Raw genomic sequence first — 25,690 nt, forward strand, 5'->3', positions numbered from 1 at the left:
ACTAGTAGTTAAACACCAAAGGACTTACAACTTATCGAAAAGACAGAGAGGTGGGCAAAGGGGGCAGGGTTGCCTGGTTAGTTAAGACTAACACAGCACGGTGGCTCAATGGTTAGCGCTGCTGCCTCACAGCATCAGGGTCCCAGGTTCAATTCTTGCCTCAGGCGACTGTCTGTGTGGAGTTTGCACATTCTCCCCGTGTCTGTGTGGGTTTCCACTGCGTGCTCCGGTTTCCTCCCACAATCCAAAGATGTGCAGGTTAGGTGAACTGCCCATGCTAAATTACCCATGGTGCTAGGTGCATTTGTCAGAGGGAAATGGGTCTGGGTGGGTTACTTTTCGGAGGGTCGGTGTGGACTGGTTGGGCAGAAGGGCCTGTTTCCACACTGTAGGGAATCTAATCTAAATCTATGGCACTGAATGACATAAGGTCAGATGATGTGGAGTCTGTGTGGGTGGAGGAACCACGAAGGCAAAAAAACCATAATGGGAGTTATGTACAGACTTCCAAGCAGTGGTCAGGACCAGGGGCGCAAGATGTACCGTAAAATAGATGTCAGAAAGGTAGGGTCACGGTGATCATTGGGGACTTTAAAATGCAAATGGACTGGGTGAATAATGTTGCTGGTGGATCCAAAGAAAGGGAATTCATGGAATGTTTACAGGATGGCTTTTTGGAACATCTTGTGATGGAGCCCACAAGGAAGCAGGGTATTCTGGGCTTAGTGCTATGTAATGAGCCAGACTTTATAAAAGATCTTAAAGTAAGAGAACACTTAGGAGGCAGCGATCATAATATTAGATTAGATTTTCTTTTTAGATTAGATTACTTACAGTGTGGAAACAGGCCCTTCAGCCCAACAAGTCCACACCGACCCGCCGAAGCGCAACCCACCCATACCCCTACATTTACCCCTTACCTAACACTACGGGCAATTTAGCATGGCCAATTCACCTGACCCGCACATCTTTGGACTGTGGGAGGAAACCGGAGCACCCGGAGGAAACCCACGCAGACACGGGGAGAACGTGCAAACTCCACACAGTCAGTCGCCTGAGTCAGGAATTGAACCCGGGTCTCAGGCGCTGTGAGGCAGCAGTGCTAACCACTGTGCCACCGTGCCGTATGGTAGAGTTCAGTCTGCAGTTTGAAAGAGAGAAGGCAAAATCGGATGTAATAGAGTTACAGTTAAATAAAGGTAATTATGAGGGCATGAGAGAGGAACTGACAAAAATAGACTGGAAGCAGAGCCTAGCGGGGAAGACAGTAGAGCAAAAATGGCAGGAGTTTCTGAGTGTAATTGAGGACACTGTACAGAGGTTCATCCCCAGGAAAAGGAAGATTACCTGGTGTGGGAGCAGGGGTTGGGGGAGGGGGGGGGGGAGGTGGGGATTAGACAACTATGACTGACAAAGGGAGTCAGGAAATGTATCATAGAAAACAAGAGAGCCTATAAAGGGGCCAAGAGCACTGGGAATTCAGAACATTGGGAAGGCTACAAAAATAAACAGACTACAAAAATAAATAAAGTGAGAAATAAGGAAGGAGAGGATCAAATATGAAGGTAAACTAGCCAGTAATATTAGAAATGATAGTAAAAATTTCTTTCAATATATAAGAAACAAATGAGAGGCAAAAGTAGAAATTGGACGCTTCGGGTGCCAGGGTCCGAGACGTCTCGGACCGTGTCTTCAGAATCCTTAAGGGGGAGGGTGTGCAGCCAGAAGTCGTGGTACACATTGGCACCAACGACATAGGTAGGAAGAGGGGTGGGGAGGTCATTCAAGAGCTCAGGGAGTTAGGCTGGAAGATAAAAGCTAGGACAGACAGAGTCGTCATCTCTGGGTTGTTGCTGGTGCCACGTGACAGTGAGGCAAGGAATAGGGAGAGAGTTGCTGCAGTTGAACACGTGGCTGCAAGGATGGTGTAGGAGGGAGGGCTTCAGGTATTTGGACAATTGGACCGCATTCTGGGGAAGGTGGGACCTGTACAAGCAGGATGGGTTGCACCTGAACCAGAAGGGCACCAATATCCTGGGGGGTAGGTTTGCTAGCACTCTTCGGGGGGGTTTAAACTAATTTGGCAGGGGGATGGGATCTGGACTTGTAGTCCAGCAAGTAAGCTAGCTGTTTGTCAGGATGTCCAAGAATGTAGGGAGGCTGTGGAGAAGGTAGCACTGACAGGGAATACTTGCGGACACAGAGATGGGCTCAAGTGTGTATACTTCAATGCAAGGAGTATCAGAAATAAGGTGGGTGAACTTAAGGCATGGATCGGTACCTGGGACTATGATGTTGTGGCTATCACGGAAACGTGGATAGATGAGGGACAGGAATGGTTGTTGGAGGTTCCTGGTTACAGATGTTTCAGTAAGTTTAGGGAGGGTGGTAAAAAAGGAGGGGGGGTGGCATTGCTAATTAGAAATGGTATAACGGCTGCAGAAAGGAAGTTTGAGGGGGATCTGCCTTTGGAGGTAGTATGGGCTGAAGTCAGAAATAGGAAAGGTGCAGTCACCTTGTTGGGTGTTTACTATAGGCCCCCCAATAGCAGCAGGGATGTGGAGAAACAGATTGGGAAACAGATTTTGGAAAGGTGCAGAAGCCACAGGGTCGTAGTCATGGGCAACTTCAACTTCCCAAATATTGACTGGAAGCTCTTCAGATCAAGTAGATTGGATGGGGCGGTGTTTGTGCAGTGTGTCCAGGAAGCTTTTCTAACTCAGTATGTAGATTGTCCAACCAGAGGGGAGGCCATATTGGATTTGGTACTCGGTAATGAGCCGGGAAAGTGATGGGCTTGTTAGTGGGTGAACATTTTGGTGATGGTGACCACAATTCTGTGACTTTCACCTTGGTTATGGAGAGAGATAGGTGCGCACAACAGGGTAGATTTTACAATTGGGGGAAGGGAAATTACGATGCTGTAAGACAGGATTTGAAGAGCATAAGTTGGGAGCATAGGCTGTCAGGGAAGGATGTGGTGGAAATGAGGAACTTTTTCAAGGAGCAGATACGACGTGTCCTTGATATGTATGTACCTATCAGGCAGGAAAGAAATGGTCGTGTGAGGGAGCCTTGGTTGACGAGGGAGGTTGAATGTCTAGTAAAGAGGAAGAAGGAGACTTACATAAGGTCGAGGAAACAGGGTTCAGACAGGGCAGTGGAGGGATACAGGATAGCCAGAAGGGACCTGAAGAAAGGGATTAGGAGAGCTAAGAGAGGGCATGAAAAATCCTTGGCGGATAGGATCAAGGATAACCCCAAGGCATTTTATGCGTATGTGAGAAACATGAGAATGACGAGAACGAGGGTAGGTCCGATCAAGGACAGTAGTGGGAGATTGTGTATTGAGTCGGAAGAGATAGGAGAGGTCTTGAACGAGTACTTTTCTTCAGTATTTACGAACGAGAGGGACCGTATTGTTGAAGAGGAGAGTGTGAAACGGTCTGGTAAGCTAGAAGAGATACTTGTTAGGAAGGAAGATGTGTTGGGCATTTTGAACAACTTGAGGATAGACAAGTCCCCCGGGCCTGACGGGATATATCCTAGGATTATGTGGGAAGCAAGAGAGGAAATTACAGTATTGTTGGCAATGATCTTTTCGTCTTCACTGTCAACGGGGGTGGTACCAGGGGACTGGAGAGTAGCGAATGTTGTGCCCCTCTTCAAAAAAGGGAATAGGGATAACCCCGGGAATTACAGGCCAGTTAGTCTTACTTCTGTGGTAGGCAAAGTAATGGAAAGGGTACTGAGGGATAGGATTTATGAGTATCTGGAAAGACACTGCTTGATTAGGGACAGCCAGCACGGATTTGTGAAGGGTAGGTCTTGCCTTACAAGTCTTATTGAATTCTTTGAGGAGGTGACCAAGCATGTGGATGAGGGTAGAGCAGTGGATATAGTGTACATGGATTTTAGTAAGGCATTTGATAAGGTTCCCCATGGTAGGCTTATGCGGAAAGTCAGGAGGCATGGGATAGAGGGAAATTTGGCCAATTGGATAGAAAACTGGCTAACCGGTCGAAGTCAGAGAGTGGTGGTAGATGGTAAATATTCAGCCTGGAGCCCAGTTACAAGTGGAGTTCCGCAGGGATCAGTTCTGGGTCCTCTGCTGTTTGTAATTTTTATTAATGACTTGGATGAGGGAGTCGAAGGGTGGGTCAGTAAATTTGCAGATGATACGAAGATTGGTGGAGTTGTGGACAGTGAGGAGGGCTGTTGTCGGCTGCAAAGGGACTTAGATATGATGCAGAGCTGGGCTGAGGAGTGGCAGATGGAGTTCAACCCTGCCAAGTGTGAGGTTGTCCATTTTGGAAGAACAAATAAGAATGCGGAATACAGGGTTAACGGTAGGGTTCTTAGTCAGGTGGAGGAACAGAGGGATCTTAGGGTCTATGTACATAGATCTTTGAAAGTTGCCACTCAGGTGGATAGAGCTTCTAAGAAGGCCTATGGTGTATTAGCGTTCATTAGCAGAGGGATTGAATTCAAGAGTCGTGAAGTGATGTTGCAGCTGTACAGGACTTTGGTTAGGCCACATTTGGAGTACTGTGTGCAGTTCTGGTCACCTCACTTTAGGAAAGATGTGGAAGCTTTGGAGAGGGTGCAGAGAAGATTTACCAGGATGTTGCCTGGAATGGCGAATAGGTCGTACGAGGATAGGTTGAGAGTTCTCGGCCTTTTCTCGTTGGAATGGCGAAGGATGAGGGGTGACCTGATAGAGGTTTATAAGATGATCAGAGGAATAGAGTAGACAGTCAGAAACTTTTTCCCTGGGTACAACAGAGTGTTACAAGGGGACATAAATTTAAGGTGAAGGGTGGAAGGTATAGGGGAGATGTCAGGGGTGGGTTCTTTACCCAGAGAGTGGTGGGGGCATGGAATGCGCTGCCCGTGGGAGTGGTAGAGTCAGAATCATTGGTGACCTTTAAGCGGCAATTGGATAGGTACATGGATGGGTGCTTAATCTAGGATAGATGTTCGGCACAACATCGTGGGCCGAAGGGCCTGTTCTGTGCTGTATTGTTCTATGTTCTATGTTCTAAATTGATGCTGAAAGGCTCGTGCTGGGAGGTAAGGAACTAGCTGAAGTACTTTGTGTCAGTCTTCACAGTGGAAGACATGGGTAATATCCCAACAATTGAGGAGAGTCAAGGGGCAGAGTTGAATATGGTAGCCATTACAAAAGAGAAAGTACTTGAAAAGCTAAAAGGTCTAAAAATTGATACATCCCCTGGACCGGATCAGGTCCATCCTAGGATTCTGAGGGAGGTGGCTGAAGAAATAGTGGAAGCGTTGGTTGCAATCTTACAAAAATCACTGGAGTCAGGGAAAGTCCCAGACAATTGGAAAATCGCTGTTATAACCCCCTTGTTCAAGAAAGGATCAATACAAAAGAAAATTATAGGTCAATTAGCCTAACCTCGGTTGCGGATAAAATTCTAGAATCCATGTTAAGGATGAGATTTCTAAATTCTTGGAAGTGCAGGGTTGGATTAGAACAAGTCAGCATGGATTTTTTGAGGGGAGGTCGTGCCTGACAAACCTGTTACGATTCTTTGAAGAGGTAACAAGTAGATTAGACCAGGGAAACCCAATGGATATTATCTATGGAGACTTCCAAAAGGCCTTTGATAAGGTACCTCATGGGAGGCTGCTGAGTAAGGTGAGGGCCCATAGTGTTCGAGGAACATGGATTGAGGATTGGCTGTCTGACAGAAGGCAAAGAGTTGGGATAAAAGGTTCTTTTTCGGAATGGCAACTAGTGACAAGCGGTGTCCTGCAGGGTTCAGTGTTGGTGCCGCAGCTGTTCACATTATATATTAATGATCTGGATGAAGGGACTGGGGGCATTCTGGCAAAGTTTGCCAATGATACGAAGTTAGGTGGACAGGCAGGTAGTACTGAGGAAGTGGGGAGGCTGCAGAAGGATCTAGACAGTTTGGGAGAGTGGTCCAAGAAATGGCTGATAAAGTTCAATGTGAACAAATGTGAGGTCTTGCACTTTGGAAAAAAAGAATACAGGCATGGACTATTTTCTAAACAGTGAGAAAATTCATAAAGCCAAAGTACAAAGGGCTCTCAGAGTGCTAGTCCAGGATTCTCTAAAGGTTGACTTGAAGGTTGAGTCCATGGTTAAGAAAGCAAATGTAATGTTATCATTCATCTCAAGAGGGTTGGAATGTAAAAACAGAGATGTGCTAGTGAGACTTTATAAAGCTTTAGTTAGGCCCCATTTGGACCGATGTGTCTAGTTTTGGGCCCCTCACCTCAGGAAGGACAGATGGGCACTGCAGCATGTCCTGTGGAGATTCACACGGGTGATCCATGGAATGGTAGGCCTAACATACGATGAGTAGCTGAAGATCCTGGGATTGTATTCATTAGAGTTTACAAGATTGAGGGGAGGAAAATATAGAAGACGTGAGCCGTGGTTTACTAAGGAAGTGGAATCCCTGGTCAAGAAGAAGGCGGCTTATGTTAGGACAAAATGTGAAAACTCAGTTAGGGCACTTGAGGGTTACAAGGAAGTTAAGAAAGACCTAAAAAGAGAGCTCAGAAGATCCAGGAGGGGACATGAGAAGTTGTTGGTGGATAGGATCAGGGTTAACCCTAAGGCTTTCCATAGGTATGTCAGAATAAAAGAATGACGAGAGTTAAATTAGGGCCAATCAAGGATAATAGTGGGAAGTTGTGTCAGAGGAGATAGGGGAAGCACTAAATAAATATTTTACGACAGTGTTCACAATAGAAAATGTAAATGTTGGTCAGAAAGATACAGAGATACTTGCATTTAGACTAGAATAGATTGAGGTTCACAAAGAAGCGGTATTAGAAATATAGCAGAGTGTGAAAATAGACAAGTCCCCTGGGCTGTATGGAATCTATCCTAGGATCCTCTGGGAAGCAACGGAAGAGGTTGCCGAGCCTTTGGCATTGATCTTCAAATCATCATTGTCTACAGGAATAGTGCCTGAGGACTGGAGGATAGCAAATGTGGTTCCCTTGTTCAAAAAGGGTAGTAGAGACAACCCTGGTAATTACAGACCAGTGAGCCTCACTGCAGTTGTTGCTAAAGTGTTGGAAAAGGTTATAAGAAATAGGATTTATAACCATCTAGAAAAGCATAATCTGATCAGGGACAGTCAGCACGGTTTTGTGAAGGGTAGGTCGTGCCTAACGAATCTTATTGATTTGAAAGGCTTAACAGACAATCAATTTTTTAATGTATAATTTCAGTTACATCACACTGTAAATTTTTGCTATAAATTCTGTGTTACGATCGAGCCTTCCACAATCACCTGATGAAGGAGCATCGCTCCGAAAGCTAGTGTGCTTCCAATTAAACCTGTTGGACTATAACCTGGTGTTGTGTGAATCTTATTGAGGTTTTTGACAAAGTGACCAAACAGGTGGCGAATGTTGTGCCCCTGTTCAAAAAAGGGAATAGGGAAACCTCGGGAATTACAGGCCAGTTAGTCTTACTTCGGTGGTAGGCAAAGTAATGGAAAGGGTACTGAGGGATAGGATTTATGAGTATCTGGAAAGACACTGCTTGATTAGGGACAGCCAGCACGGATTTGTGAAGGGTAGGTCTTGCCTTACAAGTCTTATTGAATTCTTTGAGGAGGTGACCAAGTATGTGGATGAGGGTAGAGCAGTGGATGTAGTGTACATGGATTTTAGTAAGGCATTTGATAAGGTTCCCCATGGTAGGCTTATGCAGAAAGTCAGGAGGCATGGGATAGTGGGAAATCTGGCCAGTTGGATAGAGAACTGGCTAACCGGTCAAAGTCAGAGAGTGATGGTAGATGGTAAATATTCAGCCTGGAGCCCAGTTACAAGTGGAGCTCTGCAAGGATCAGTTCTGGGTCCTCTGCTGGTTGTAATTGTTATTAATGACTTGGAAGAGGGAGTCGAAGGATGGGTCAGTAAATTTGCAGACGATACAAAGATTGGTGGAGTTGTGGATAGTGAGGAGGGCTGTTGTTGGCTGCAAAGTGACTTAGATATGATGCAGAGCTGGACTGAGGAGTGGCAGATGGAGTTCAACCCTGTCAAGTTGAGATTGTCCATTTTGGAAGGACAAATAAGAATGCGGAATACAGGGTTAACGGTAGGGTTCTTAGTCAGGTGGAGGAACAGAGGAATCTTGGGGTCTATGTTCATAGATCTTTGAAAGTTGCCACTCAGGTGGATAGAGCTTGTAAGAAGGCCTATGGTGTATTAGCGTTCATTAGCAGAGGGATTGAATTCAAGAGTCGTGAAGTGATGTTGCAGCTGTACAGGACTTTGGTTAGGCCACATTTGGAGTACTGTGTGCAGTTCTGGTCGCCTCACTTTAGGAAAGATGTGGAAGCTTTGGAGAGGGTGCAGAGAAGATTTACCAGGATGTTGCCTGGAATGGAGAATAGGTCGTACGAGGATAGGTTGAGAGTGCTAGGCCTTTTCTCATTGGAACGGCGAAGGATGAGGGGTGACTTGATAGAGGTTTATAAGATGATCAGGGGTATAGAGAGAGTAGACAGTCAGATACTTTTTCCCCGGGTACAACAGAGTGTTACAAGGGGACATAAATTTAAGGTGAAGGGTGGAAGATGTCAGGGGTAGGTTCTTTACCCAGAGAGTGGTGGGGGCATGGAATGCGCTGCCTGTGGGAGTGGCAGAGTCAGAATCATTGATGACCTTTAAACGGCAATTGGATAGGTATATGGATAGGTGCTTAAGCTAGGACAAATGTTCGGCACAACATCGTGGGCTGAAGGGCCTGTTCTGTGCTGTATTGTTCTATGTTCGGGTAAATGAGAGTAAATCGGTTGATGTGGTGTATATGGATTTCAGCAATGTGTTCGGTAAGGTTCCCCACAATAGGCTATTATACAAAATGCGGAGGAATGGGATTGTGGGATACATAGCAGTTTGGATCAGTAATTGGCTTGCTGAAAGAAAACAGAGGGTTGTAGTTGATGGAACATGTTCATCTTGGGTGTCCAGTTACCAGTGGTGTACCGCAAGGGTCGGTGTTGGGTCCACTGCTGTTCGTCATTTTTATAAATGACCTGGATGAGAGCTTAGAAGGGTGGGTTAGTAAATTTACGGATGACACTAAGGTCAGTGGAGTTGTGGATAGTGACAAAGGATGTAGTATGTTGCAGAGAGACATAGATAGGATGCAGAGCTGGGCTGAGAGGTGGCAAATGGAGTTGAATGTGGACAAGTGTGAGGTGATTCACTTTGGATGGAGTAATTGGAATGCAAAGTACTGGGCTAATGGTAAGATTCTTGGGAGTGCAGATGAGCAGAGAGATCTCGGTGTCCATGTACACAGATCCCTGAAAGTTGCCACCCAGGTTGACAGGGTTGTTAAGAAGGCAGACAGTGGGGATCCAAGATGGCGGCGACCCAGCAAGTCTGAATCTACAGTGCTCCTCCCAAGACTTGGGCAAAGTGGGTCACCCACCCCTACCACACACACCAAATTATTTAAAATAGCTGTTTAATTTAATTAATTGCTAATATTAAATTTAAACAATCTAATCTTCAGTAAAAATGACTAAAGGGAAGGGAGCCCGCAGTTCTCAGTAGGCAGGAACCCCTCCCCCACACTCTCCAGCTGCAGCAGAGGCGTCCACAGCCGCCCCGGGGGACTTACCTACTGTGGCGAGCCTCACGGAAATCATCTCCAAACTGGGGTCAGAGAAGCGAAGATTGACGCTTTTATTAAAGAATCCCGAAGCCAATGGAACTCACTCCCGGCCACGCTGCAGAAGCATGATCGAGACATCCAGAAAATTGAGCGCCGAGTCAGAGGGGCGGAGCTAAAGGCAGCGACCTCCGAAACTACAGCGCAATCAGCCGTGGATCGGGTCCAGACTCTCGAACAGCGAGTCCGGACCTTACAGGATCACATTGACGACCTCGAGAAGCGAGGTCGTCAAAAAAATATTCGCTTGCTGGGCCTTCCCGAACGGGAAGAAGAAGGCCAGCTTACAGCATTCCTCGAACAGTGGCTTCCACAGCTTTTAAATCTGGAGGCTGGATCAGGCCAGGTAAGGGTGGAATGGGCCTACTGGTCACAATACGCAGGCCCCGCCTGAACCAGCGTCTCTGCCCAGTCCTGTTCCGGCTGCAGAGCTATAGGGAGAGGCAGATACTCCTAGAAGCTTCTAGAAATCGTGGAAAAGATTCCCAAGCCATGATCTATAAAGGATCCAAGATCATGTTATTCCTGGACTTTTCCCCAGCTCTGGTCCGAAAGAGGAAGGCATTTGATGAGGCGAAGTGGTGGTTAAGGGACTTCAATATTCAGTACTCCTTACGCTACCCAGTGACGCTACACTTTAACCATGAAGGATCCGTGTATAACTTCAGATCGTGGAAAAGGCTAAGGAATTTTTGGACTCTCTTAGATAAATTATAAGGGACAATGATGTTGGTTTGCCTTTCCCCCACACCAGTTTACATTCCCCCTTTTTCTTTTTTTTTTACCTTACTGTTTAATATTATCTTGGGGGGTGGGGAGAGGGATTTATTTATTCTCTATTTAACAATTTTCTCCCCCCCTTGGGTATTTTTTATTATTCTCTCTCTCTCATATATATATATTAAAGCTGGGGGGTCTAGCTAATGTTGGCAGGGGGAGGTGGTTACCTTATTCTATTTTACCTCTGTCTCTAGGAGCGGGGTTGTTTTCCCTTGTTATTTTGTATTATTATATTTAATTATTATTTATTGAGGTTGTAATTTTATGGTGTGGGTGTGTGTGTGTGTGGGTGGGTGGGGGTAGGGTGCTCACTGTTAACTCTAGCTTTGTAGTATATTTGAATCCTCCTCATCCTATTGAGGAGCACCTGGGTCAAGGGTGGGGCACTGGTTGGGAGAGGATACGATGGACCTTTGGAAAGGAAGTGACATCCCCTGGGAACAAGGGGGGAAATCTCCATTTAAATACATTTTTTAATTATTATTTAGAAATAGTTTTTTATTATACTGTTGTGAGTGTATTAGAGAGCCTTTATTTTTGTGAATTTTATATGCTCTATGCTCGGGATGTTCTGGATAGGGTTTCTCCTCCCGAGGGGTCTCGGATTTGCCCGGACAATTATGGTTGATCAGTCGGTTAAGTGGTGCACCTGGAATGTCAAGGGGAGTAATTCACCAGTCAAAAGGAAGAAAATATTATCAAACCTCAAGAAAGAAAGAGTTGATATAGCTCTTCTACAGGAGACACATCTGTTGGATAAAGAACAATTGAAATTATGACAGGGTGGATTTGATCAGGCCTTTTTTTCTTCTTTTAGCTCAAAAAGTAGGGGAGTTGTTATTCAGAAGAATTTCCCTTTCAAAATCCTGAATCAGATAAAAGAAGAATCTGGACGATATATCCTGATTAAAGCCCTTATAAATGGAGACAAATATGGGATCTTAAATCTGTACTGCCCCCCAGCACACCCCTTTAAATTTATAACGGAAGCCTTCTCCAAACCGATGACTCTTGGTGCCCATGATACAATTATAGGGGGAGTCTTTAATTGTAGTATGGATCCGGAAATAGATAGGATTCCCAAGAGTACTGCAGGAGTATCTCCCAGATCTAGACAATTGGTGGATCTGAACAAAGAATTGGGATTAGTAGATATATGGAGATGTCTTCATCTAGAGGGCAGAGATTTTTCTTTTTACTCCAATCCACATAAATGCCATACCAGAATCGATATGTTTTTGCCCCCTCGACTTTTTAAAATTCTATATCATCCGGCAAAATAGGCAGTATAGCAGTTTCCAATCACGCTGCTGTATATACGGAAACCAAGGCGAGGAACAATGGGACATCCCCTCGGCATTGGCGTATGGACCCCTTCCTGATGAAAGATAGTAAATTTGTAAACTACTTCTCTCAAGAATTTAAAACATTTTTAAAAAATTAATTTAGGTACGGCTAGCAACCCATCAATGATGTGGGAGACCATCAAAGCTTACGCGCGAGGTTTGATCATCTCATACTCAGCAACCCAGAAAAATTTAAAGGGAGAACAACAGTGTCTGCTCGAAGCTCGCTTAAAAGCAGCTGAAACAGCATACACTGACAGACCTTCTATTATCAAATTGCAAAGGATTATGGCCCTTAGGACAGCTCTAAACACCACGCTTACCCAAACGGCTAAGAGGGAAATATTATTTGCAAAACAAAGGTTATATGAATTTGGCGACAAACCAGGTAGATACTTAGCATTTCTCACAAAGGAAAAAAAGACCCCTCAAACTATCACGTCTATCAAGGAAAGTACAGGAACTTTGACTCATGATCATAAAAAGATTAATGCAATCTTTAGAAAATTTTATTCTGATTTATATAAATTGCAGGATTGTGAAGACAGGTCTAGGAGGATGCAATCATTTTTTAAAAACCTGACCTTTCTGGACTTAACCCCGTAACAGGCATCGGTCCTGAATGTTCCCCTAACAGTCCAAGAAATACTTGATGCAATCAGGCAACTTCAGAGCGGAAAGGCACCGGGCCCAGATGGCTTTCAAGCTGAATTCTGTAAAAAATTTACAGGAATATTGGCTGGTCCACTTATGGACATGTATAACTACGCATATAGTCAGGGCTGTCTCCCGCCTTCGTGAAAGAGGCAAATATCTCTCTTATCCTTAAAAAAGGAAAGAACCCAGAAGACTGTACATCATACAGACCAATATCCTTGCTAAATGTAGATTTTAAAATCCTCTCTAAAATGTTAGCACTGAGACTAGAAAGGGTATTGCCATATATCATAAAGGAGGATCAGACGGGGGTTATTAAGGGCCGTAGATCATCCAATAATATTAGAAGGGTTTTGAATATGATTCAAGCCTGCCATCAGGGAAAGATACCAGGAGTAGTAGTCTCATTAGACACAGAAAAGGCATTCGATAGGGTTGAATGGTATATTTATTTTACACATTGGAAAGGTTTGGCATTGGACAGGTGTTTACCAAATGGGTCTCAACTCTGTACAGTGATCCCAAAGCAGTTGTGGTTACCAATGGATTAGGCTCAGATAGCTTCAGTGTGGATAGGGGCTGCCGTCAGGGATGTCCTCTCTTGCCATTGTTATTTACGCTAATAATTGAATCACTAGCAGAAGCTACACGGGCTGTTCCTAATATAATGGCCCCAAGGATTGGTACAGGTAAACATAAAATTACCCTTTATGCAGATGATGTTCTTCTATTCCTCAGTAATCCTCTGATGTCCGTACCTCGCCTAATCCAAGTTATTAATACATTTAGTGCATTCTGAGGCCATTAGACCATAAGACCATAAGACATAGGAGTGAAAGTAAGGCCATTCGGCCCATTGAGTCCACTCCGCCATTCAATCATGGCTGATGGGCATTTCAACTCCACTTACCCGCATTCTCCCCATAGCCCTTAATTCCTCGAGACAACAAGAATCTATCAATCTCTGCCTTGAAGACATTTAGCGTCCCGGCCTCCACTGTACTCCGTGGCAATGAATTCCACAGGCCCACCACTCTCTGGCTGAAGAAATGTCTCCGCATTTCTGTTCTGAATTGACCCCCTTTAATTCTAAGGCTGTGTCCACGGGTCCTAGTCTCCTCGCCTAACGGAAACAATTTCCTAGCGTCCACACTTTCCAAGCCATGTATTATCTTGTAAGTTTCTATTAAGTCTCCCCTTAATCTTCTAAACTCCAATGAATACAATCCCAGGATCCTCAGCCGTTCCTCGTATGTTAGACCAACCATTCCAGGGATCATCCGTATGAATCTCCGCTGGACACGTTCCAGTGCCAGTATGTCCTTCCTGAGGTGTGGGGACCAAACCTGGACACAGTACTCCAAATGGGGCCTAACCAGAGCTTTATAAAGTCTCAGTAGCACAACGGTGCTTTTATATTCCAACCCTCTTGAGATAAATGACAACATTGCATTTGCTTTCTTAATCACGGACTCAACCTGCATGTTTACCTTTAGAGAATCCTCGACTAGCACTCCCAGATCCCTTTGTACTTTGGCTTTACGAATTTTCTCACCGTTTAGAAAGCAGTCTATACTTTTATTCTTTTTTCCAAAGTGCAAGACATCGCATTTGCTCACGTTGAATTCCATCAGCCAATTCCTGGACCACTCTCCCAAACTGTCTAGATCCTTCTGCAGCCTGCCCACTTCCTCAGTACTACCTGCCTGTCCACCTAACTTCGTATCATCGGCAAACTTCGCTAGAATGCCCCCAGTCCCCTCATCCAAATCATTAATATATAATGTGAACAGCTGCAGCCCCAACACTGAACCCTGCGGGACACCGCTTGTCACCGGCTGCCGTTCCGAAAAAGAACCTTTTATCCCAACTCTCTGCCTTCTGTCAGACAACCAATCCTCAATCCATACAAGTAGCTCATCTTGAACACCATGGGCCCTCACCTTGCTCAGCAGCCTCCCGTGTGGCACCTTATCAAAGGCTTTTTGGAAGTCTAGATAGACCACATCCACTGGGTTTCCCTGGTCTAACCTACTTGTCACCTCTTCAAAGAATTCCAACAGGTTTGTCAGACACGACCTCCCCTTACTAAATCCATGTTGACTTGTTCTAATCAGACTCTGCTTTTCCAAGAATTTAGAAACCTCATCCTTAATGATGGATTCTAGAATTTTACCAACAACCGAGGTTAGGCTCATTGGCCTATAATTTTCCATCTTTTGACTTGATCCTTTCTTGAACAAGGGGGTTACAACAGTGATCTTCCAATCATCTGGGACCTTTCCTGGCTCCAGTGACTCTTGAAAGATCTCAACCAACGCCGCCGCTATTTCCTCAGCCACCTCTCTCAGAACTCTAGGGTGTATCCCATCGGGGCCAGGAGATTTATCAATTTTAAGACCTTTCAGGTATATGGGCCACTTTCTTTCATCAGTCATGACATAGAGAATAACTGGTCGGCGCAACATCAAGGGCCGAAGGGTCTGTCCTGCGCTGTAATGTTCTATGATCTATGTATAAGAGCAAGGGGGTAATGTGGATTTGTACAGTGTGTTGGTCAGGCCACAGCTGTAGTCCTGCATATAGTTCTGGTTACCAAACCACAGGAGGAATGTAATACAAAAGAGGTTGATTGGGTTGTGGCCTAGGATGGAGCAATTGAGCTATAAAGAAAGACTAGACAGGCTTGGATTGTTTTCTTTAGAGCAGAGAAGGTGAAGGGGAGTTGGGAGGAGCATGAGTGAGGTGAAATATCCCCAGAGAGACTGGGATCACACCACCAAGCCACTCTTTATTTGGAGAATCTTTGACGTTGATTAGCTTCCTCAGAGCCAGCTTTCAGAGTGAACAGGTTGCCTGGTACTCCTGTTTTCTCTGCTAGCCAGGACACCCTGATTGGACCAGAATAACACTCCCACACTGCGACTGACTGTGTGGAGTTTGCACGTTCTCCCCGTGTCTGCGTGGGTTTCCTCCGGGTGCTCCGGTTTCCTCCCACAGTCCAAAGATGTGCGGTTCAGGTGAATTGGCCATGCTAAATTGCCCGTAGTGTTAGGTAAGGGGTAATGTAGGGGTATGGGTGGGTTTCGCTTCGGTGGGTCGGTGTGGACTTGTTGGGCCGAAGGGCCTGTTTCCACACTGTAAGTCTAATCTAATCTATCAGGTGCACCTGGCTGACCTTGTTACAATCACTACATGAGGTGTATAACATTATGAGGGGTCTGGATAGGGTGAGTAGGGAGCAGCGGTTCTCCTTGTTTGAGGAGTCAGTCACAAAGGCACATAAGATTTAGAGTCTAAATTAGAGTGGTGCTGGAAAAGCACAGCAGGTCAGGCAGCTTCCGAGGAGCAGGTGCATCGACATTTCAGGCATAAGCCCTGATGAAGGGCTTTTGCCCGAAACATCTATTTTCCTGCTCCTCGAATGTTGCCTGACCCGCTGTGCTTTTCCAGCACTACTCTAATTTAGACTCTGATCTCCAGATCTGCAGTCCTTACTTTCGCATAGGGTTAGGGTAAGGAGTAGCAGATTTAGAAGGAAGTTTAGACAAAAGTGTTTTCACTTAGAGAGTAGATACAGGAATACACTGCCTGGGAAGGTAGTGGAGACTGGAAACCTTATAATCTTTAAAAAAGGTTTGGTTGAGCACTTGAAATATCAAAACATTCAAGGAAATGGTACTGGCAGAGGAAATTGGGATGAGTGCATGTTTAGTGGTAGTTCTAGTCATTGCAGACTCGATGGGCCAAGAACAAAGAACTGTTTCAACATCTTGTTATCACAAGTGACTTGATAGGTCTATTTAGCAGTATCACAACATAAACAGAAATTGCTGGAGAAACTTAGTAGGCCCGGCAGCATCTCTGAGAAGAAAGCAGAGTTAACATTCCGAGTCTGGTGGCTTTTCGTCAGTACTCTAGCATATCATTGCGCTAAATGGGACAGACTTCAAATCGATGAACTCAGGACTGAACATCAGTAAGGCATTGTAGGTCATCAACATCAGCAGAATTATATTCCAGCACAATCTGTAACCTCATGACCAGGCATATCTGCTACTCAACCATAGCCATCAAGCCAGGGCATCAACCTTGGCTCACTGGAGGGCATGCCAAAAACTGCACCAGACATACCTAAACATCAGGTGTGCCAAAAACGGCACCAGACATACCTAAACATCAGGTATGCCAAAAACTGCACCAGACATAGCTAAACATCAGGTGTCAAGCTAGTGAGGTTACTTGCATACCAAATGGCATAAGCAGCAATTGGGGAACAGAGCTATGCAATTCTACAATCAACAAGTCAGCTCTGAGCTCTGCAGCACTGCTTATCTTGGACCTCTGGTTATGATTAACAAATGTGTATTTCTATATTTGTAGGGTACACACACTGAAATCCCCCTTAGATATTGAATTGTAGGGTACACACACTGAAATCCCCCTTAGATATTGAATTGTAGGGTACACACACTGAAATCCCCCTTAGATATTGAATTGTAGGGTACATACACTGAAATCCCCCTTAGATATTGAATTGTAGGGTACATACACTGAAATCCCCCTTAGATATTGAATTGTAGGGTACACACACTGAAATCCCCCTTAGATATTGAATTGTAGGGTACACACACTGAAATCCCCCTTAGATATTGAATTGTAGGGTACACACACTGAAATACCCCTTAGATATTGAATTGTAGGGTACACACACTGAAATCCCCCTTAGATATTGAATTGTAGGGTACATACACTGAAATCCCCCTTAGATATTGAATTGTAGGGTACACACACTGAAATCCCCCTTAGATATTGAATTGTAGGGTACACACACTGAAATCCCCCTTAGATATTGAATTGTAGGGTACACACACTGAAATCCCCCTTAGATATTGAATTGTAGGGTACATACACTGAAATCCCCCTTAGATATTGAATTGTAGGGTACACACACTGAAATCCCCCTTAGATATTGAATTGTAGGGTACATACACTGAAATCCCCCTTAGATATTGAATTGTAGGGTACACACACTGAAATCCCCCTTAGATATTGAATTGTAGGGTACATACACTGAAATCCCCCTTAGATATTGAATTGTAGGGTACACACACTGAAATACCCCTTAGATATTGAATTGTAGGGTACACACACTGAAATCCCCCTTAGATATTGAATTGTAGGGTACATACACTGAAATCCCCCTTAGATATTGAATTGTAGGGTACATACACTGAAATCCCCCTTAGATATTGAATTGTAGGGTACACACACTGAAATCCCCCTTAGATATTGAATTGTAGGGTACACACACTGAAATCCCCCTTAGATATTGAATTGTAGGGTACACACACTGAAATCCCCCTTAGATATTGAATTGTAGGGTACATACACTGAAATCCCCCTTAGATATTGAATTGTAGGGTACACACACTGAAATCCCCCTTAGATATTGAATTGTAGGGTACATACACTGAAATCCCCCTTAGATATTGAATTGTAGGGTACACACACTGAAATACCCCTTAGATATTGAATTGTAGGGTACACACACTGAAATCCCCCTTAGATATTGAATTGTAGGGTACATACACTGAAATCCCCCTTAGATATTGAATTGTAGGGTACATACACTGAAATCCCCCTTAGATATTGAATTGTAGGGTACACACACTGAAATCCCCCTTAGATATTGAATTGTAGGGTACATACACTGAAATCCCCCTTAGATATTGAATTGTAGGGTACATACACTGAAATCCCCCTTAGATATTGAATTGTAGGGTACACACACTGAAATACCCCTTAGATATTGAATTGTAGGGTACATACACTGAAATCCCCCTTAGATATTGAATTGTTCTATGGAAGCAAACCTCAAATAGTTACACCACATTTTCTCAGTATTAAAATAAGACAAAAAAACAATTAGGGAAGTTCAATTAATTTTAACATTTAATCATAAAATACTCAATATACATTTCATTGTCATTTCTTGAAATCTCCAAAAATGATTGATAATGAAAGCAGTAACATCTAAAGTGTATCTAAAGCTATGTCTTAAGCAACTGGATGTTGGAATGACCCATACTTAAATATCCCACAGGTACATGAATGTAGCAAGTCACATTGTCAAAACTTACTCATCAAATCAGACTTTTCTCTTCACAGAAATGACGTAATGGTGTAATAATAATTCCATCAGCATGTGCTGAATGTACTGAATTTATCAAACAAGACAACATCCTGAGAATGAACAGGGAACTCATGCTTTTGTGAAGAAAGTGCACTGTATCATTTGGCTACCTTAATCAATTCAGCAGTTTAGCGTTCATAGTGGGATGTCAAACTAGAAATCAACAATTGTGAGAGGTAAAGAAAACTGAAAAGCTTGCAGTTATATAGCGCCTTTTAGGTCCAAAGGACATTCCCAAGTACTTTATAGCCACCTGAAATAGCAAGATGTTACAATGTATGAAATGCCACAACAACTTTACAGACAAAGAGCTCCCATAAACAGCAAATGTGGCAATGAACAGATAATCAGGTTTTGAGATGTTGATTGAACATTGGCCTCGTTCCTCTCATGGGAACTGTATCACTTTCCTTCACTATCAGAAAATAGTACTGGAACAGTTTTTCAAACAGCACTATTGGTCTACCTCCACTACATGAACTGTAAACGCTCAAAAGGGCAGCTGATCACAGCTAGAGAAGACCACATCTCATAAACAAATGAAAATATACAGTTTTGTTCTTCTTCAAAATAGTGCCATAGGAACTGTTACTTCCACCTGAGAAAGTAGACAGAATAACAGATCACTATGGTGCAGGAAGAGGTCATTCAGCCCACTGGACCTGCTTTACAAATGAGCATCATATTCTAGTTCCAATCTGCTGCTTTTCTCCTTATTCTTGCACACTATGTCTAACCAAATAATCATCCAATATCCTCTTGAATGTCTCAATTGAACCTGCCTCCACCAAACCTCCAGGCAATGCATTCCACACTAACTACTTGCTGAGTGAAAAATCTTTTTCTCACATCACTTTAAATCTATGCCTTCCCATTCCTTTTACTTTTGCCAGAGGGACACCTTGTGCCAGTCTACTCTATCAAAGACCTTCACTAATCTGAAAACCTCTACCAAATCTCTCAGCCTTCTTGTCTCGAGGGAGAATCGTCCCAACTATCCTCTTGAATGAAGTTTCTCATTCTTGGAACTATTCCTGGAAATTACTTCTGCTTTCTCTCCAATGCACTTATATCCTTCATATAATACTCTCGATGAGGGCTACAAGCATTTTGGTCAAATTGGCCCATTTTTTGAGTTCGCATTGACCTTCTGACCAGCATCCCACCCCCGAGGCAGCCAGCCCCCATACCTTTTCTCTGTAACCTTGCATTTCCTATGGCTAATCCACATAGTCTGAACATTCCTGCACACAATAGGCAATTTAGGATGCTCAATCTGTCTAACATGCGCATCTTTGGTCTGTGGGAGAAAACCCATACGGACACAGGGAGGATGTGCAAATGTGACACATTCGCCTGAGTGTGGAAATAAATCCAAGTGTCCCTGGCGCTGTGAGGCAGCAGTGCGAATCACTGAGCTGAGTGGCCCCACTGCTCTCGCCACTATTCCTGCCACCTTCTTTGGTCTGTCCACGTATATGCTGAGGTCCCTCTGCTCCTGGACCACCTTTAGAATTGTACTCATAGAACATAGAACAGTACAGCACAGAACAGGCCCTTCAGCCCATGATGTTGTGCCGACCACTAATTCTCATGTATGCACACTCAAATTTCTGTGACTATACGCATGTCCAGGGGTCTCTTAAATGTCCCCAATGACCCTGCCTCCAAAACTGCTGCTGAAAACACATTCCATGCTCTCACAACTCTCTGTGTAAAGAACCCGCCTCTGACATCCCCTTGATACTTTCCTCCAACCAGCTTAAAACTATGGCCCTATGTCATATGAGGAAAGTGTAGTGGATAGTGTAGTGGATAGTGTATAGGATGGTGTAGAGGATAGTGCAGGGGATTGTGAAGAGAATACTGCAGTGGATAGTGTAGTGGATCGTGTAGACGATAGTGTAGAGGATAGTGCAGTGGATAGTGTAGTGGATAGTGTAGAGGATAGTGTCGAGAATAGTGTAGTGGAGAGTGTAGGGGATAGTGAAGAGGATAGTGTAGAGGATAGTGTTGTTGATAGTATAGAGGATAGCGGAGTTGTTAGTGTAGAGGACAGTGTAGAGGATAGTGTAGGGGATAGTGTAGAGGATAGTGCAGTGGATAGTGTAGACGATAGTGCAGTGGATAGTGTAGTGGATGGTGTAGAGGATAGTGTAGTGGATAGTGTAGAGGATAGTGTAGAGGATAGTGTCGAGAATAGTGTAGTTGATAGTATAGAGGATAGTGGGGAGGATAGTGTGGAGGATAGTGTAGTGGATAGTGTAGTGGAGAGTGTAGTGGATAGTGTAGTGGATAGTGTAGGGGATAGTGTAGAGGATAGTGTAGTGGATAGTGTAGAGGATAATATAGAGGATAGTGTAGAGATGGTGCAGTGGATCGTGGAGACGATAGTGTAGAGGATAGTGTAGCGGATAGCGTAGGGGATAGCGTAGAGGACAGTGTAGTGGATAGCGTAGAGGATAGTGCAGTGGATAGTGTAGTGGATAGTGCAGTGGATAGTGTAGTGGATAGTGTAGTGGATAGTGTAGAAGATAGTGAAGTGGATAGTGTAGGGGATAGTGTAGAGGATAGTGTAGTGGATAGTGCAGAGGATAGTGCAGTGGATCGTGTAGACGATAGTGTAGACGATAGTGTTGTGGATAGTGTAGAGGATAATGTAGAGGATAGTGTAGAGGATAGTCTAGTGGATAGTGTAGTGGATAGTGTAGACGATAGTGTAGACGATAGTGTTGTGGATAGTGTAGTGGATAATGTAGAGGACAGTGTAGAGGATAGTGTAGAGGATAGAGTAGGGGATATTGATGTGGATAGTGTAGTGGATATTGTAGAGGATAGTGTAGTGGATAGTGTAGAGGATAGTGTAGTGGATAGTGTAGTGGAGAGTGTAGAGGATAGTGCAGAGGATAGTGTAGAGGATAAGTGTAGTGGATAGTGTAGTGGATAGCGTAGTGGATAGTGTAGTGGATAGTGTAGTGGATAGTGTAGAAGATAGTGAAGTGGATAGTGTAGGGGATAGTGTAGAGGATAGTGTAGTGGATAGTGCAGAGGATAGTGCAGTGGATCGTGTAGACGATAGTGTAGACGATAGTGTTGTGGATAGTGTAGAGGATAATGTAGAGGATAGTGTAGAGGATAGTCTAGTGGATAGTGTAGTGGATAGTGTAGACGATAGTGTAGACGATAGTGTTGTGGATAGTGTAGTGGATAATGTAGAGGACAGTGTAGAGGATAGTGTAGAGGATAGAGTAGGGGATATTGATGTGGATAGTGTAGTGGATATTGTAGAGGATAGTGTAGTGGATAGTGTAGAGGATAGTGTAGTGGATAGTGTAGTGGAGAGTGTAGAGGATAGTGCAGAGGATAGTGTAGAGGATAAGTGTAGTGGATAGTGTAGTGGATAGCGTAGTGGATAGTGTAGAGGATAGTGTACTGGATAGTGTCGAGGATAGTGTAGAGGATAGTGTTGTGGATAGTGTAGAGGATAGTGTACTGGATGGTGTAGTGGATAGTGTAGGGGATAGTGTAGAGGATAGTGTAGTGGATAGTGTAGAGGATAGTGTAGAGGATAGTGTAGTGGATAGTTGTAGAGGATAGTGTTGTGGATAGTGTAGTGGATAGTGTAGTGGACAGCGTAGTGGATAGTGTAGTGAATAGTGTAGTGGATAGTATGGAGGATAGTGTAGTGGATAGTGTACAGGATAGTGTACTGGATAGTGTCGAGGATAGTGTAGAGGATAGTGTTGTGGATAGTGTAGAGGATAGTGTACTGGATAGTGTAGTGGATAGTGTAGAGGATAGTGTAGTGGATAGTGTACAGGATAGTGTACAGGATAGTGTACTGGATAGTGTCGAGGATAGTGTAGAGGATAGTGTTGTGGATAGTGTAGAGGATAGTGTACTGGATAGTGTAGAGGATAGTGTAGAGGATAGTGTAGTGGATAGTGTAGTGGATAGTGTAGTGGATAGTGTAGGGGATAGTGTAGTGGATAGCGTAGTGGATAGTATAGAGGACAGTGTAGTGGATAGTGTAGTGGATAGTGTAGAGGATAGTGTACTGGATAGTGTCGAGGATAGTGTCGAGGATAGTGTAGAGGATAGTGTTGTGGATAGTGTAGTGGATAGTGCAGGGGATAGTGCAGGGGATAGTGTAGAGGATAGAGTACGGGATATTGTTGTGGATAGTGTAGTGGATAGTGCAGGGGATAGTGTAGAGGATAGTGTAGAGGATAGTGTTGTGGATAGTGTAGTGGATATTGTAGTGGATAGTGCAGGGGATAGTGTAGAGCATAGTGTAGAGGATAGTGTGGAGGATAAGTGTAGTGGATAGTGTAGAGCATAGTCTAGTAGATAGTGTAGTGGATAGTGTAGTGGATAGTGTAGTGGATAGTGCAGTGGATAGTGTGGTGGATAGTGTGGAGGATAGTGTAGTGGATAGTGTAGTGGATAGCGTAGTGGATAGTGTAGTGGATAGTGTAGAGGATAGTGTAGTGGATAGTGTAGAGGATAGTGTACTGGATAGTGTCGAGGATAGTGTAGAGGATAGTGTTGTGGATAGTGTAGAGGATAGTGTAGTGGATAGTGTCGAGGATAGTGTAGAGGATAGTGTTGTGGATAGTGTAGAGGATAGTGTAGTGGATAGTGTCAAGGATAGTGTCGAGGATAGTGTTGTGGATAGTATAGAGGATAGTGTAGTGGATAGTGTAGAGGATAGTGTAGTGGTTAGTGTAGAGGATAGTGTACTGGATAGTGTCGAGGATAGTGTAGAGGATAGTGTTCTGGATAGTGTAGAGGATAGTGTAGTGGATAGTGTAGTGGATAGTGTAGAGGATAGTGTAGTGGATAGTGTAGTGGATAGTGTAGTGGATAGTGTAGAGGATCGGGTAGAGGATAGTGTAGAAGATAGTGTAGTGGATAGTGTAGTGGATAGTGTAGTGGATAGTGTGGAGGATAGTGTAGGGGATAGTGTAGTGGATAGCGTAGTGGATAGTATAGAGGATAGTGTAGTGGATAGTGTAGAGGATAGTGTAGTGGATAGTATAGAGGATAGTGTAGTGGATAGTGTAGAGGATAGTGTACTGGATAGTGTTGTGGATAGTGTAGTGGATAGTGTAGTGGATAGTGTAGTGGATCGTGTAGAGGATGGTGTAGAGGATAGTGTAGAGGATAGTGTTGTGGATAGTGTAGAGGATAGTGTAGTGGATAGTGTAGTGGATGGTGTAGAGGATAGTGTAGAGGATAGGGTAGAAGATAGCGTAGTGGATAGTGTAGTGGATAGTGTGGAGGATAGTGTAGGGGATAGTATAGTGGATAGCGTAGTGGATAGTATAGAGGATAGTGTAGTGGATGGTGTAGAGGATAGTGTAGAGGATAGTGTACTGGATAGTGTCGAGGATAGTGTCGAGGATAGTGTTGTGGATAGTGTAGAGGATAGTGTAGTGGATAGTGTAGTGGATGGTGTAGAGGATGGTGTAGGGGATAGTGTAGGGGATAGTGTAGTGGATAGCGTAGTGGATAGTATACAGGATAGTGTAGATGATAGTGTTGTGGATAGTGTAGTGGATATTGTAGTGGATAGTGCAGGGGATAGTGTAGAGCATAGTGTAGAGGATAGTGTAGAGGATAGTGTGGAGGATAAGTGTAGTGGATAGTGTAGAGCATAGTCTAGTAGATAGTGTAGTGGATAGTGTAGTGGATAGTGTAGTGGATAGTGTAGTGGATAGTGTGGTGGATAGTGTGGAGGATAGTGTAGTGGATAGTGTAGTGGATAGCGTAGTGGATAGTGTAGTGGATAGTGTAGAGGATAGTGTAGTGGATAGTGTAGAGGATAGTGTACTGGATAGTGTCGAGGATAGTGTAGAGGATAGTGTTGTGGATAGTGTAGAGGATAGTGTAGTGGATAGTGTAGAGGATAGTGTAGTGGATAGTGTCGAGGATAGTGTAGAGGATAGTGTTGTGGATAGTGTAGAGGATAGTGTAGTGGATAGTGTCAAGGATAGTGTCGAGGATAGTGTTGTGGATAGTATAGAGGATAGTGTAGTGGATAGTGTAGAGGATAGTGTAGTGGTTAGTGTAGAGGATAGTGTACTGGATAGTGTCGAGGATAGTGTAGAGGATAGTGTTCTGGATAGTGTAGAGGATAGTGTAGTGGATAGTGTAGTGGATAGTGTAGAGGATAGTGTAGTGGATAGTGTAGTGGATAGTGTAGTGGATAGTGTAGAGGATCGGGTAGAGGATAGTGTAGAAGATAGTGTAGTGGATAGTGTAGTGGATAGTGTGGAGGATAGTGTAGGGGATAGTGTAGTGGATAGCGTAGTGGATAGTATAGAGGATAGTGTAGTGGATAGTGTAGAGGATAGTGTAGTGGATAGTATAGAGGATAGTGTAGTGGATAGTGTAGAGGATAGTGTACTGGATAGTGTTGTGGATAGTGTAGAGGATAGTGTAGTGGATAGTGTAGTGGATCGTGTAGAGGATGGTGTAGAGGATAGTGTAGAGGATAGTGTTGTGGATAGTGTAGAGGATAGTGTAGTGGATAGTGTAGTGGATGGTGTAGAGGATAGTGTAGAGGATAGGGTAGAAGATAGCGTAGTGGATAGTGTAGTGGATAGTGTGGAGGATAGTGTAGGGGATAGTATAGTGGATAGCGTAGTGGATAGTATAGAGGATAGTGTAGTGGATAGTGTAGAGGATAGTGTAGAGGATAGTGTACTGGATAGTGTCGAGGATAGTGTCGAGGATAGTGTTGTGGATAGTGTAGAGGATAGTGTAGTGGATAGTGTAGTGGATGGTGTAGAGGATGGTGTAGGGGATAGTGTAGGGGATAGTGTAGTGGATAGCGTAGTGGATAGTATAGAGGATAGTGTAGTGGATAGTGTAGAGGATAGTGTACTGGATAGTGTCGAGGATAGTGTCGAGGATAGTGTCGAGGATAGTGTTGTGGATAGTGTAGAGGATAGTGTAGTGGATAGTGTAGTGGATGGTGTAGAGGATGGTGTAGGGGATAGT

General features: G+C 44.0%; 1 pseudogene; it reads right to left on the minus strand.

Annotated features, from left to right (window-relative positions):
* Positions 1-23,526: 23,526 nt before the first annotated feature.
* Positions 23,527-25,425, minus strand: LOC132817383 (dynein heavy chain-like; annotated as a pseudogene).
* Positions 25,426-25,690: the final 265 nt, after the last annotated feature.

Source organism: Hemiscyllium ocellatum, chromosome 1, assembly GCF_020745735.1.
Source record: "Hemiscyllium ocellatum isolate sHemOce1 chromosome 1, sHemOce1.pat.X.cur, whole genome shotgun sequence".
Taxonomy (NCBI): Eukaryota; Metazoa; Chordata; class Chondrichthyes; order Orectolobiformes; family Hemiscylliidae; genus Hemiscyllium; species Hemiscyllium ocellatum.